General features: G+C 38.0%; 1 protein-coding gene across 6 annotated transcripts in view; it reads right to left on the bottom strand.

Moving 5' to 3' along the window:
* WDFY3 (WD repeat and FYVE domain containing 3) overlaps positions 1-12,136 on the bottom strand; it is a 274,952-nt gene that overhangs the window by 238,224 nt on the left and 24,592 nt on the right. For all 6 annotated transcript variants that reach the window (XM_042984249.1, XM_042984248.1, XM_042984246.1 and 3 more), the window contains one exon: positions 3,304-3,397. The gene's annotated coding sequence lies outside the window, so the exon portion shown is untranslated. Of the gene's footprint in view, positions 1-3,303; positions 3,398-12,136 lie in introns of those variants that run through there.

Below are 12,136 nucleotides of genomic sequence, written 5' to 3'. Positions count from 1 at the left end.
GGAAAAAAAAGTATCACAAAAGGGGATATAAAGTGTGATAAAAATGATTTATATTTCTGGGGCACCTGGATCGCGCAGGTGGTTAAGCATCCAACTCTTGATTTCGGCTCAGGTCATGATCTCACGGTTAGCGAGGTGGAACCCCACATCTGTGCTGTTGGTGCAGAGCACACTACATGTGCACACTCTCCCCCAAAATAAATAAACTTAAAAAAAATTCATATAAAAAATGATTTCTAAGTCCCAAACTTAGGGTATCATTTCTTGAAATAAAGAAAAACTGAACTAAAATTTAAAATCCCAATAGTCTAATTTGTAATGCTATTTTAATTTTCAACTTGCATTTTTTTCTAATTATAAAAAATTAAAAATTTGTATTTTAATCTTCACGTTAAATATATCCGCACTTTTCATACTGTATGGAGTTCAATTCCTTGAACTTTTTAAACTCTCTCAATATATGTCTCGGGGCACCTGGGTGGCTCGGTCAGTTAAGCGTCTGACTCTTGATTTTGGCTCAGGTCATGATCTTATGGTTTGCCGACAGCAGGGAGCCTGCTTGGGATTCTCTCTCTCTCCCTCTCTCTGCCCTTCCCCTAATTTCTCTCTCTCTCTCTCTCTCTCTCTCAAAATAAACATATAAACTTTTAAAAATAAATAAATTGGGGCTCCTGGGTGACTCAGTCAGTTAAGCGTCTGACTCTTGACTTCAGCTCAGGTCACGATCTCACGGTTTTCTAAGTTCAAGCCCTGCATCGGCTCTTGGGATTTTTGGGATTCTCTCTCTCCCTTTTTCTCTGGCCTTCCCCAACTTGCATGCTCTCTCTCTCTCTCTCTCTCTCAAAATAAATAAACATTAAAAGATAAATTTCTGTTGCTTAAGTTATCCAGTTTGTAGTAATTTGCTACAGCAGCCCTAACAAATTAATACATGTAGCCATAGAGAACTAATACCTACACTTAATTCAAAATAACTTTTGTTGGCAGTACCAAAACTAGCCTTAACACAGGGCTCAAGTAGACGGCCAAGGCTTCTAAGTCTTAATTCTGAAAAAAAGATGTTGGTCGTATCAGAAATATCTTAGACCACAGATTTCTTTTTATTTTTTTTTAAGTTACCTGGGACTCCAACAATCCTGTAATTTAATCCACTCATTTCAAAAAGTGATACTGCTGATGTGCCAGGAGCTTTTCTGTACACTTAACATATAGTAATTCCTCACAAGAAACCTGTGAGGTATCACTATCACCAATTCCATTTTTAAGATGAAGAAAACTGATGTCTTGAAGTTAAGGTCATGCAGCTGGTAAGTGGCCCAGATTCAGTAAACTGAGGTGCACAAAGAATAAGTGATTTAGGCAAAATCATAGTTAATAGTTGAGCTGAGACTAAACCTAATGGTCCTTTCCCTTACCTTCAAATCTTGTTTTCAGAAAGTTAAATAGAAAAGCTTTTCTTTTACTTGCTGTATTAAATTTTGTACCACTGCAACCTTAGAAATATATATGTGCAGGGCACCTGGGTAGCTCAGTTGGTTCAGCATCTGACTCTTGATTTCGGCTCAGGTCAGGATCTCAAGAGTTTGTCAGTTCGAGCTCCGAATTGGGCTCTGCACTGACAGTGTGGAGCCTGCTTGGGATTTTTCTCTCTCCCTCTCTCTCTCGGCCCCTCCCCTGCTTGAGTGTGTGCACTGGCTCATACTCTTTCTCAAAATAAGCTAAAAAAAATATGTGATTATCTATCTGCCCTCCATTAAGTATACAAACATGGGTTACTCATTTTCTTCCATCTCCAAACCCTAAAATACTGCCTTTCAATCCCTAATGTTTTTCTTTCATCTATATTAATCATTTTTATCTACTAGAACTCACATTTTCACTTCTACACAGTTTTGGAAATACAGCTTAATGTTTGATCCCAACTGAAATACAAATACTCCTAGAAAGGGTAAGCCTTGGGGTGCCTGGGTGGCTCGGTCGGTTGAGCATCTGACTTCGGCTCAGGTCATGATCTCGCGGTCCGTGAGTTCGAGCCCCGCGTCGGGCTCTGTGCTGACAGCTCAGAGCCTGGAGCCTGTTTCAGATTCTGTGTCTCCCTCTCTCTCTGCCCCTCCCCTGTTCATGCTCTGTCTCTCTCTGTCTCAAAAATAAATAAAAATTTAAAAAAATTAAAAAAAAAAAAAAAAAAAAAAGAAAGGGTAAGCCTCTATTATTAGCCACGTGTATTGTAGTAGGAATAAATCAGATCCTTTTTGGACAACAGGCTTTGAAACAAAGATGGGAAGATAGCCATTGCCAAGTTTTAAAATGACCCTGCCCCAAAGCACAACTTGCTTAGGGACACCTGACTAAAGAATCAGAGTCTGTTCTGGGGAATCTGGGATAGGGTACTTAAGCGTTCGTTAGCCTTTCTTTGGGAGTTTGAAGTTTAAAATACAGAGTGTAGGGAAGTGGTGAAAACCATGCTTCCCATGACAAGGAATGGAAACATGAAGAAAGCCAGTTCTCCAAAGATAGTGACACAGACGCACAGGAGAAGCGCCACACTGACAGTGTGAGGGAAACCTGACTGTCTTTGGTTTCTGGGTTCTTCTTGTACAGCCCAGCTGCATTTCCATGCCCCCAGAGCTTTTGGTATCCCCTGGGATATATCCAAAAGCCTGATAACTTCCCCTTTCTGTTTAAGATATTTGAATTGTGTCACGTACAATCAATAGAGAACTAACATGGTCAAAAAGGTATCCTCTCTAAAGCTGAAGAACATTATTGAAGGACTAATAACCTCATGTAAAAAATGTTTCAGTAACAATAAAGCAAAGTAAAATACTAAAACTAAGGCAACCAGATAGCAAGAATACTCTTGAGTCCCTTACAACGTAGCTCATCATTTAAACTAGTCACTCCAAGGAACTACAATACAATAGGTTAGAGTTCCAAAGCTTGTGCTTACAACTAGATTTTTCCAGGGGAAAAAAAGAATGAAATTGATGTTTTAACAATACGATTTTATTCTATGTAGGTACCTACAATAAAAGTAACAATGCTTTAAAGCTATAATTGAAACTGAAGATAATTTATTCTAATATATCCTTTTTGGTGGGGGGGAGGGGTGCAGAAAACTACAAGCCATTCAGGAAAGGTTTGCCTAAGCTTACCCAGCCATCAATGGGAAAGAAGGCTTGAAACCCAGCTCTTCTGGGGCAGAGTTCAGTGGTCTTGCTACAATACAATGATGCAAGAAAGACTATCATGATTCTTGCTCTTGGCTCCTTATTCGACAGACAAAACAATCCTAAAACTGACCTGATTCTCCGTTCTGGGCTGGCATGAACCTGCGTAGAAACAATAGGAATGGCAGGCACTTTCTTCCTGAAGCAGATGTGGAGAAGTATTATACCTGTGATGTAAGAAAAAAAGAAAAAAAAAAAAGTTTATTTTCAGAATATGTATTGGCATAATGAGTCATTCATTTTCAACTGATTCCCTCTTTGTCTCCTTATTTGTGGCCAATGATTTAATAATGGAACACATGACAATGACTTATTTAAGACAGATAAAATCTGTCCACAAAAAATATAGTCATTTAAATCTGGTCTCTCTAAACCATCTACTAAGACCAGGAAAAATTATGCAAAGAATCAATGACAACACAGTTACTTAGTGGCAGGGCCAGGTTCAGAACCTAATTCTTCCCCATTTCCAGTCCAGTGTTCATTTGTACATCACAGATCACACTCTTTTTTTGCTTTTATGAGCCAAAAAAGCAAAAAATTCTTGTTAGTTCTCTAGGTATATTTGTCAAGTATCTGAAGCTAACTGTAGTTTGCCCTAACTTAAAATCAGAAAACACTGCTTCCTACTTAATGGTTATAACCCACGCTTAAGTTGTTAAGCATGCCTTCTACAGGACATTCAAATGTTTGTTTTATTTGGGGTGCCTGGCTGGCTCAGTCGACAGAGCATGAGACTCTTCATCTCTGAGTTATATGTTCAAGCTCCACACTGGGTACAGAGATTACTTTAAAAAACAAAACAAAAAGTCTGAAAAAAATATTTTATTTACCATTCAGTATTTCAATATGAAAATCCTAGTATATGAATCATGAGATCTAGGTTCTGGTCTTTCCTAACTCTGTTCTCAACAAATTCTATGATCTTAATCAATTATTTCTTTAGTCCCAAAGTGCCTTTATTCAAAACTGAGGAGCTTGGACTAATTCCCGTGGGCTTTCTGTCTGCTGTTCTGATCAACTATTTGTTTTTGTCATGTATTTGTTAATCTCTCTGATCATATTACAATAGTTAAAACATAACCAGAAATACTGCCTTCAAAGAACACCTTGTTGACTCGGTAGGTAGAGTGTGTGACTCCTGATCTCAGAGATTACTTTTAAAAAATTAAAAGAGTTTTACTTTAAAAAAAAAGAAATACTGCCTTCAAATATACAGTCCATTATCATTCAAAAGTCTCTGCAATAATAACCTAGTTTTGCTGTCCATCTCACCCAGCTAGTAGTGGAAGGAAAAGTATTTTTCAAAATCTCCCTCTTAAGTAGTTTCTAAGAAAAATCCTGAATTATTTTCCCAAGTCATTCATTCAGTTATTCATCCAACAAGTAGTTCCTGAGTGGCTTGACAAATGGCAGACACAGGCTTAATCAGATAAAAGACTAATAAAAGAAGATACCTCTGGTATAAAACTGAGTGACATTAGGAATTTAAGTGGCAGTAAGGGAATAAGCAGAAGTGATGACGTGTCTTCTAAACTGTGACTTCAGAATATGCTTCCCCTACTTTCTAACTTATTGTTACTACAAGAGTTATTTGTAACATGTTTTATTTTATTTATTTTTTAATTTTTTTTTTAACATTTATTTTTGAGACAGAGAGAGACAGAGCATGAACGGGGGAGGGCAGAGAGAGAGGGAGACACAGAATCGGAAGCAGGCTCCAGGCTCTGAGCCATCAGTCCAGAGCCCGACGCGACCTCGAACTCACGGACCGGACCGTCAGACTGTGACCTGAGCCGAAGTCGGACGCTTAACTGACTGAGCCACCCAGGCGCCCCTTGTAACATGTTTTAAATTCAAAGGACAATAATAGAGGGAACACCCAGGTACCTGCTCCTCCCCCCACTGGAGAACCTAAATAGAAGTTAATGGTAATGTTTTCCTGACTGGCTCCCCCCAAATCCATGCCCCCACCTCTCTCATCCCTTCTGTCTGCTGCAACTGCTAGGCTATATTTTATCGTTACTTGATTTTTTAAAAGATTTAAAACATATGTATATATCCCCCAACAACATAGGGTTTCATTTCGTTTGCTGTTGAATTCTGTGAAAATGGTATTAAATAGCTCCGGTCTTCTCGGTTTGACTTTTTCATTCAGTATTACGTTTAAAGATTCATCCAGTTGCTGCATCAGTTGTAGCTCATTCCTTTTACTGTAGAATAATTCTGCATTGTATAAATATATCATAAGTGAATTATCCATTTTCTTTACAATAGTATCTTATTCTTCTCCCAAGATTTTTTTCCTATTATGAGCATTTCTGTTACAAAAGTTCTCATAGGCATCTCCTATGGCCCGTGTGCCAAAGTTTCTCTTAAGTTTCTGCCTAGTAGTTGATGAATACGTCTATGTTCAATTTTTCATGAAGATGCCAATTTTTACTTTCCCCAAAGTGTGTTTAGGAATTTATAATCCCAACAGCAACAGGTAGTTCATACTGAACCACATCCAATACTTAGTAATGCTAAGTTAATTTTGGGGTGTAAAATGGCATAGAATTGTGGCCTAACTTTGCATTTTCCTGTTGATGAAAGATACTGAGAATTTCTTCAGATTTATTGGCTAATTCACGTTTCCTCTTTTATGAAATGCCTATTCAGACATTTTGCCAATTCTTCCTCGGCTGTCTGCCTTTACTTATTATTTCCTAGAAATTTTAGCATCTTTGATGATTATTTGGCTTTACCCACTTTAATATTTTAATATAAATTCACCAAGGGTAAATACTTTGACATGATTTCAATGCATGCTAACTGCAAAATGCAATATAATTTCAAATATCAGGTTTACCCAAATCACAATTTAAATCACACTTTAGGGGCACCTGGGTGGCGCCCAATTTTTGATTTCAGCTCAAGTCATGACCCCCTGGTGGTGGGATCAAGTGCTGCAATGGGCTTGTGCTGAACATAGAACCTGCTTAATATTTTCTCTTTCTTTTCTTTTTTCTTTTCTTTCTTTTTCTTTCTCTCCCTTCCTCTCCCTCTCTCTCTCCCTCTTCCCCTCCACTGCCTGGGTACGCACGCACTCCCCTGGGTCTTTCTCTCTCAAGTAAAATAAATAAATCACACTTTAGGCAGAGTTCTTATTTTGACTTTGACATTTTACACATTTTTATTTCATGCTCTGGTTGCCTCTAATTTAGAATAAGTCAGCTATATTGTCAACAGGTTGAGTTTGAATACATGAATATGCACACAGGTATGAAAACTGAATTTCCAAATTAAATTATATAATTCAGAAGACCACAGAGATTCCAGACTTGACTAGACAATTAGCTTTACCTCCTTGGCTTAAATATGTCTTTAAGAGCCTACAATTTAATGAAAATTCTAAGGACCTTATATTCATACTTTTTGGCTCGAAGATCAATGGGAAAAAAATTTTTCCAGAGCCCCAAAAGTGTTTTAAGAATCCCTGCCCGGAGCGCCTGGGTGGCTCAGTCGGTTAAGCGTCTGACTTCGGCTCAGGTCATGATCTCGCAGTCTGTGAGTTCGAGCCCCGCGTTGGGCTCTGTGCTGACAGCTCAGAGCCTGGAGCCTGTTTCAGATTCTGTGTCTCCCTCTCTCTGCCCCTCCCCTGCTCATGCTCTGTCTCTCTGAAAAATAAAAACATTAAAAAAAATTTTTAGGGGAGCCTGGGTGGTTCAGTTGGTTGAGTGTCTGACTTCGGCTCAGGTCATGATCTTGTTGTCTGTGAGTTCGAGCCCCGCGTCGGGCTCTGTGCTGACAGCTCAGAGCCTGGAGCCTGTTTCAGATTCTGTGTCTCCCTCTCTCTGCCCCTCCCCTGCTCATGCTCTGTCTCTCTGAAAAATAAAAACATTAAAAAAAATTTTTAGGGGAGCCTGGGTGGTTCAGTTGGTTGAGTGTCTGACTTCGGCTCAGGTCATGATCTCGTTGTCTGTGAGTTCGAGCCCCGCGTCGGGCTCTGTGCTGACAGCTCAGAGCCTGGAGCCTGCTTCAGATTCTGTGTCTCCCTCTCTCTCTGCCCCTCCCCCACTCATGCTCTGTCTCTCTCTCTCTCTCTCTGTCAAAAATAAATAAACATTTAAAAAAATTAAGAAAAAAAAATTTTTATAATCTCTTCCTAAGTGTTATACAAACCAATTAGACTGAAGAGTAACAAAAACCTAAATGTCTCAAAAAAAAAAAAAATTTAACAAGCATGGCTACAGCCCTCCTGCTGCTTCTCAGGACTCCTGGCAGATCACCTAATCTGCATCATTCAAGAAAAAAAAAAAAAAAAGCCACCTAAGATCTGAGTTACTCTACATGTTGTCCTTGATTCCTATATATATATAAGCAATCAGAAGAGAACTTCTAGAACCACACTTACCCACTCACCAAAATCTACAGATTTACTCTTCTACTATGCTTGAACTTTTTGGGTCAAAAAGTCTAACTCCTCCACTTTGAAAATAGATATCATGCCCCTACCTTTCAAGAACATTGCTCTAGTAAGGTCCAATTCTCTCCTCTCCATCATCAATTTCCTAATTTCCTCCATATTATGAAGCAAACCATTTGTGTGTGTGTGTGTGTGTCTGTGTGTGTGTGTGTGTGTGTGTGTGTGTTTTCAATCATTAGAAAACAAACAATAACAAGGAACCTTTGAACCTACCATCACCTCTCTAGTTTCTGGCTAGTTTCTCTGATTCCTTTTTTGCAAAAGGTCACAAAAGAGATGACCATACTCTGTTTCCAAGATTCTTCAATTCAAATTGAATACATTCTAATGAGACTTTTGCTCCCCAATATGCCATTGAACTTGAAGGTCACCTACATATTATTATTGAATCCAAGTTCTCATCTTTCTTGACCTATCTACAGCCAACTGGTATGACTCATCAAACCCTGATATCTTCTCTATCTGGCTTCTAGAACAAAGTTTCTCCTGGTTTCATCCTATCTCACTGGTCTCTCCTCACCTCCTTGGCTTCCTTCTCCTCTTCTCACTAATCACTAAAGTTCAAGTATTTACCCTTTCTCCATCCAATAGCAAACTGTACTGACTCTGTCTACAAAATGCATCCAGATTCTGACCACCTCCCATCATCTAAAGACTTTAACCAGAATAAGTATCATCTGTCACTTGGATTTTTCCCATAGTTTAGTAACTGGCCTCCCAACATCTACCCTTGCCCCACTTCAGTCCTTTCTCATCAAAGCAGTCAGAGTGATCCTGATAATCTTACATAACTCATACAATGTAACATCTGTGCCCAAAATCTCCTAATGGCTTCTCATCCCAGAGTAAATGCCACAATCTTTAAAATAGCATAAAAAGAACCTACATAATTCGGCCCCTATTACCTCTGACCTCATTTCCTACTGACCTCCTTGCAATTCCGTATTCACGCTAGACATAACTCCTGCCTCAGAGCCTTTACACTTGCTAGTCTCTCTGCCCAAATGCTTTTCCAGGAGATGATTATCTCTACATGCCTCACTCCTACACTATCTTCAGATCTTTGCACAAATATTTGTCTCCTGAACTAAATCTTTCCTGTCCACTCTTTTTAAAACTGTAACAATTTTACTCCCAGCATCCCTAATCTACCTATTTTTCTCCAATGTTACTAACATAAATTTATTTCACTTCTTTCCTGTTTGTCTATATCCTCCCACAAAAACATAAAACCCACAAGGGCAAGAGCTTTGTTTTGTTTGGTGCTATACCTTCAATGCCTAGAAAGGGTTATGGCACACAGTAGGCATTCAATAAACATTTTTTTAACGAACAAATAAGTAATTACACTCTTAGGCTAAAAATTACAATCTTCCTGAGTTTACAAAACAAGAATATCTAATCAGGGGCAATAGATTTTTGATGTAAAATAATCATTCTAGTATTTCAACAGTTAAGTGATAACAACTCGAAAGACTTCAATAGGCATTGTAGCCAATACTTCTAGAAAATTAAAGTAATCGCTGTAGTAAATAGTTCCCCTCCCCAAATCAGGTCTTAAATTCTAGCTGTCCACACAGTGACACTTATTTTCCACTAACTGCTGTCATATTCAACAATGGTTGGCTGGCAGAGGCACAACACCAACACACAGGAAAATATTACAAAAATGTTCATTCCAAACTGGTTCCAGACAAAGAACCATACTCTTTATAAATAAAGAAACTCTAAAAATAAAGGGCAGATATTTTTAAGTGTTTTAAATATGTGGTTTGGAAATAATTTCAGACTTACATAAAAGCTGCAAATATAAGAATTAAAAACCACCACTATGCCTAAAGTCACCAATTGTTAATGTTACCCTCTTTGTTTTATCGTCTGTGCTCATGGATTCTCTTGCACTTCCTTTCCATTCACACGGACACACACACTCACACTATTTTTCCTCTAAACAAACCAAAGATAAATTATATAACATCACAGCCCTTTGCTCCATTGACTCACTATGCATTTCCTAAGAATAGAGATATTCTCTTTTATAACCAGAGTAATCTTCAGTAATTTGAACAGTGTTACAATGTTTTTATTTTCTCTAGTATCCACATCCCCAATTTTTTCAATGGGTCCTTCAATACTATCCTTTTATAGTATTTTCCCCCCATCCAGTATAGGGTCAGGTGGTGCAGTTAGTGATTATCTCTCTTAAGCCTTCTTTAATACAGAACATTGCCCTGTCTTTTATGACATTCAATTTTTGGAAGAACACAGCTCCATCCCCCACTTTTTAAAATGTTTTAATTTTTGAGAAAGAGAGCATGTGCATGTGCGTGTACACACAGGGGTGGGGCAGACAGAGGAGGAGAGAGAGAATCCCAAGCAGGCTCCATGCTGTCAGTGCAGAGCCCGAGGAAGGATGGCTTGATCCCATAAATCATGAGATCATGACCTGAGCCAAAATCCAGAGTTGGACACTTAACTGAGCCACCCAGGTGCCCCTCCCTCCTCTAAGTAGAATGCTCCTCAGTTGAGTCTGTCTAATGTTTCCTCATGATGAGATTCAGGTTATGCAGTTTGGGCCAGGTTACCACACAGATGATGGTATGTCCCCTCAGGATGTCATATCTGAAATCACATGGTAGTCATTTGCCCCACGTTGTTGTCACCAACGTATAAACCTAATTTTGTACCTTGCAAATAATAAGTCATTTGTTGGAAGACACTTTAATACCATGGAAATAACCTTCACCTCATCAACATGCTCCCTCGATTTTGTTATTTCTTGCCCTGTCTTATCTTTACTATAATGGCTGCAAATTGACGATTTTCCAGCTCTAGAACTTAGAATTCTACTGTAAGCAAGAGACCTCCCTTCTCTACTTATTCATTTATCAGTTTATTTACTATGAATAATGATTCTTATTTCTACTGGTTCATAATTAATTATTATACTTATTTATGATTAAATTAATACAGACTGAATGAACCAGTAGGAAACCCAACAGGCTTCTTATGAAATGCTCCCATTTAAAAAAAAATTTTTTACTTTCTAGTACATAAAAAAAGAAAAGGATACAGGTCACCTGGTATGTACCCTGCCCAGACCTGCAATCAGCCAATTCTCTGAAGATCTCTGGTTCCTCTGTGCTGGGAACAGTGGTACAGACCAAGATTTGGGAATTAAGTGTTCTCATTGTTCTTTTCTTCTCAGCCTTTTTGCTGGAGTTACCAGGAAATATACAAATGCATATATATATATATATATATACATATATATATACACATATATATACATATATATATACACATATATATACATATATATGTGTATGTATGTGTATATATACACGTATGTATACAGATATATGTGTATATACATATATATACATATATGTGTATATATACATATATATGTGTGTATATATATATATACACACACACACGCATACAAATATATGTGTACATACATGCCACACGTAGATACACATTTGTGCACACATATACATACTAGTTGCAAAAATAATGACTTCACATTAATACCTTTAATTTCAATCCATCTCCACAGGATTAATTTCTGCCTTTCCCCTTTCCATATTTGCACGTCCCTCCATCCTCAGGCCCTGGCTCCAATAATCTAAATATTTAGCCAATGCATGATACACCTAAAAATGACCCAGAGCTGCTTTGCCTATGTCACTACAAAAATAAACTCTAGTAGAAAGAGTTCAAGATTTGTTTGCAATCCCTCCCTCTTCCTCCACCCAAGTTGAGGGTAAATAGTCAAATACTGTGTTAATGAATCATTTAGACTCATTCTTCCCTTACAATATAGGTATAGCACTAGATTAAAATACAGACAGGTTCATTTATTTTAATAGTTTAAGATTTTTCCCATCCCTATCTTATTTTGAATATGGAAGATAACATGCTTTGTTTTGAAAAGTCAATATATAAAAAGATACACTTTGGGGGTGCCTGGATGGTTCAGTTGGTTGAGTATCTGACTCTTGATTTTGGCTCAGATCATGGTCTCATGATTCGTGGCATCGAGCCTGGTGTCAGGCTCTGCTCTGACAGTACAAGGAGTGCTTGGGATTCTCTTTTTCAAAAATAAATAAACATTTTTTTTTAAGATATACCTTGAGGAGGGTCATTCTCTCCCATAAATCTTTGGTCCCATGGCCTCCAACCACCCCTACCTTTGCAAAGTTGAGCATGCATATAGCTATATCTATATCTATATCTATATCTATATCTATATCTATATCTATCTATATCTATACATATAGATATAGATATAGATATATCTATATCTATCTATATATATATAAAACCCCTCACCCGTTTCTTAAATCAAAAGATATCAAACTATATATGTGTGTTTACTCTAACCAGCTCAAACCAGACTGGAGGAAGCTCTTCCCAAAACATGGTATGAGAC

This window comes from Panthera tigris, chromosome B1 (assembly GCF_018350195.1).
Source record: "Panthera tigris isolate Pti1 chromosome B1, P.tigris_Pti1_mat1.1, whole genome shotgun sequence".
Lineage (NCBI taxonomy): Eukaryota > Metazoa > Chordata > Mammalia > Carnivora > Felidae > Panthera > Panthera tigris.
The sequence above is the reverse complement of the archived record's forward strand: the minus strand, read 5'-3'. Positions and strand labels throughout refer to the sequence as shown.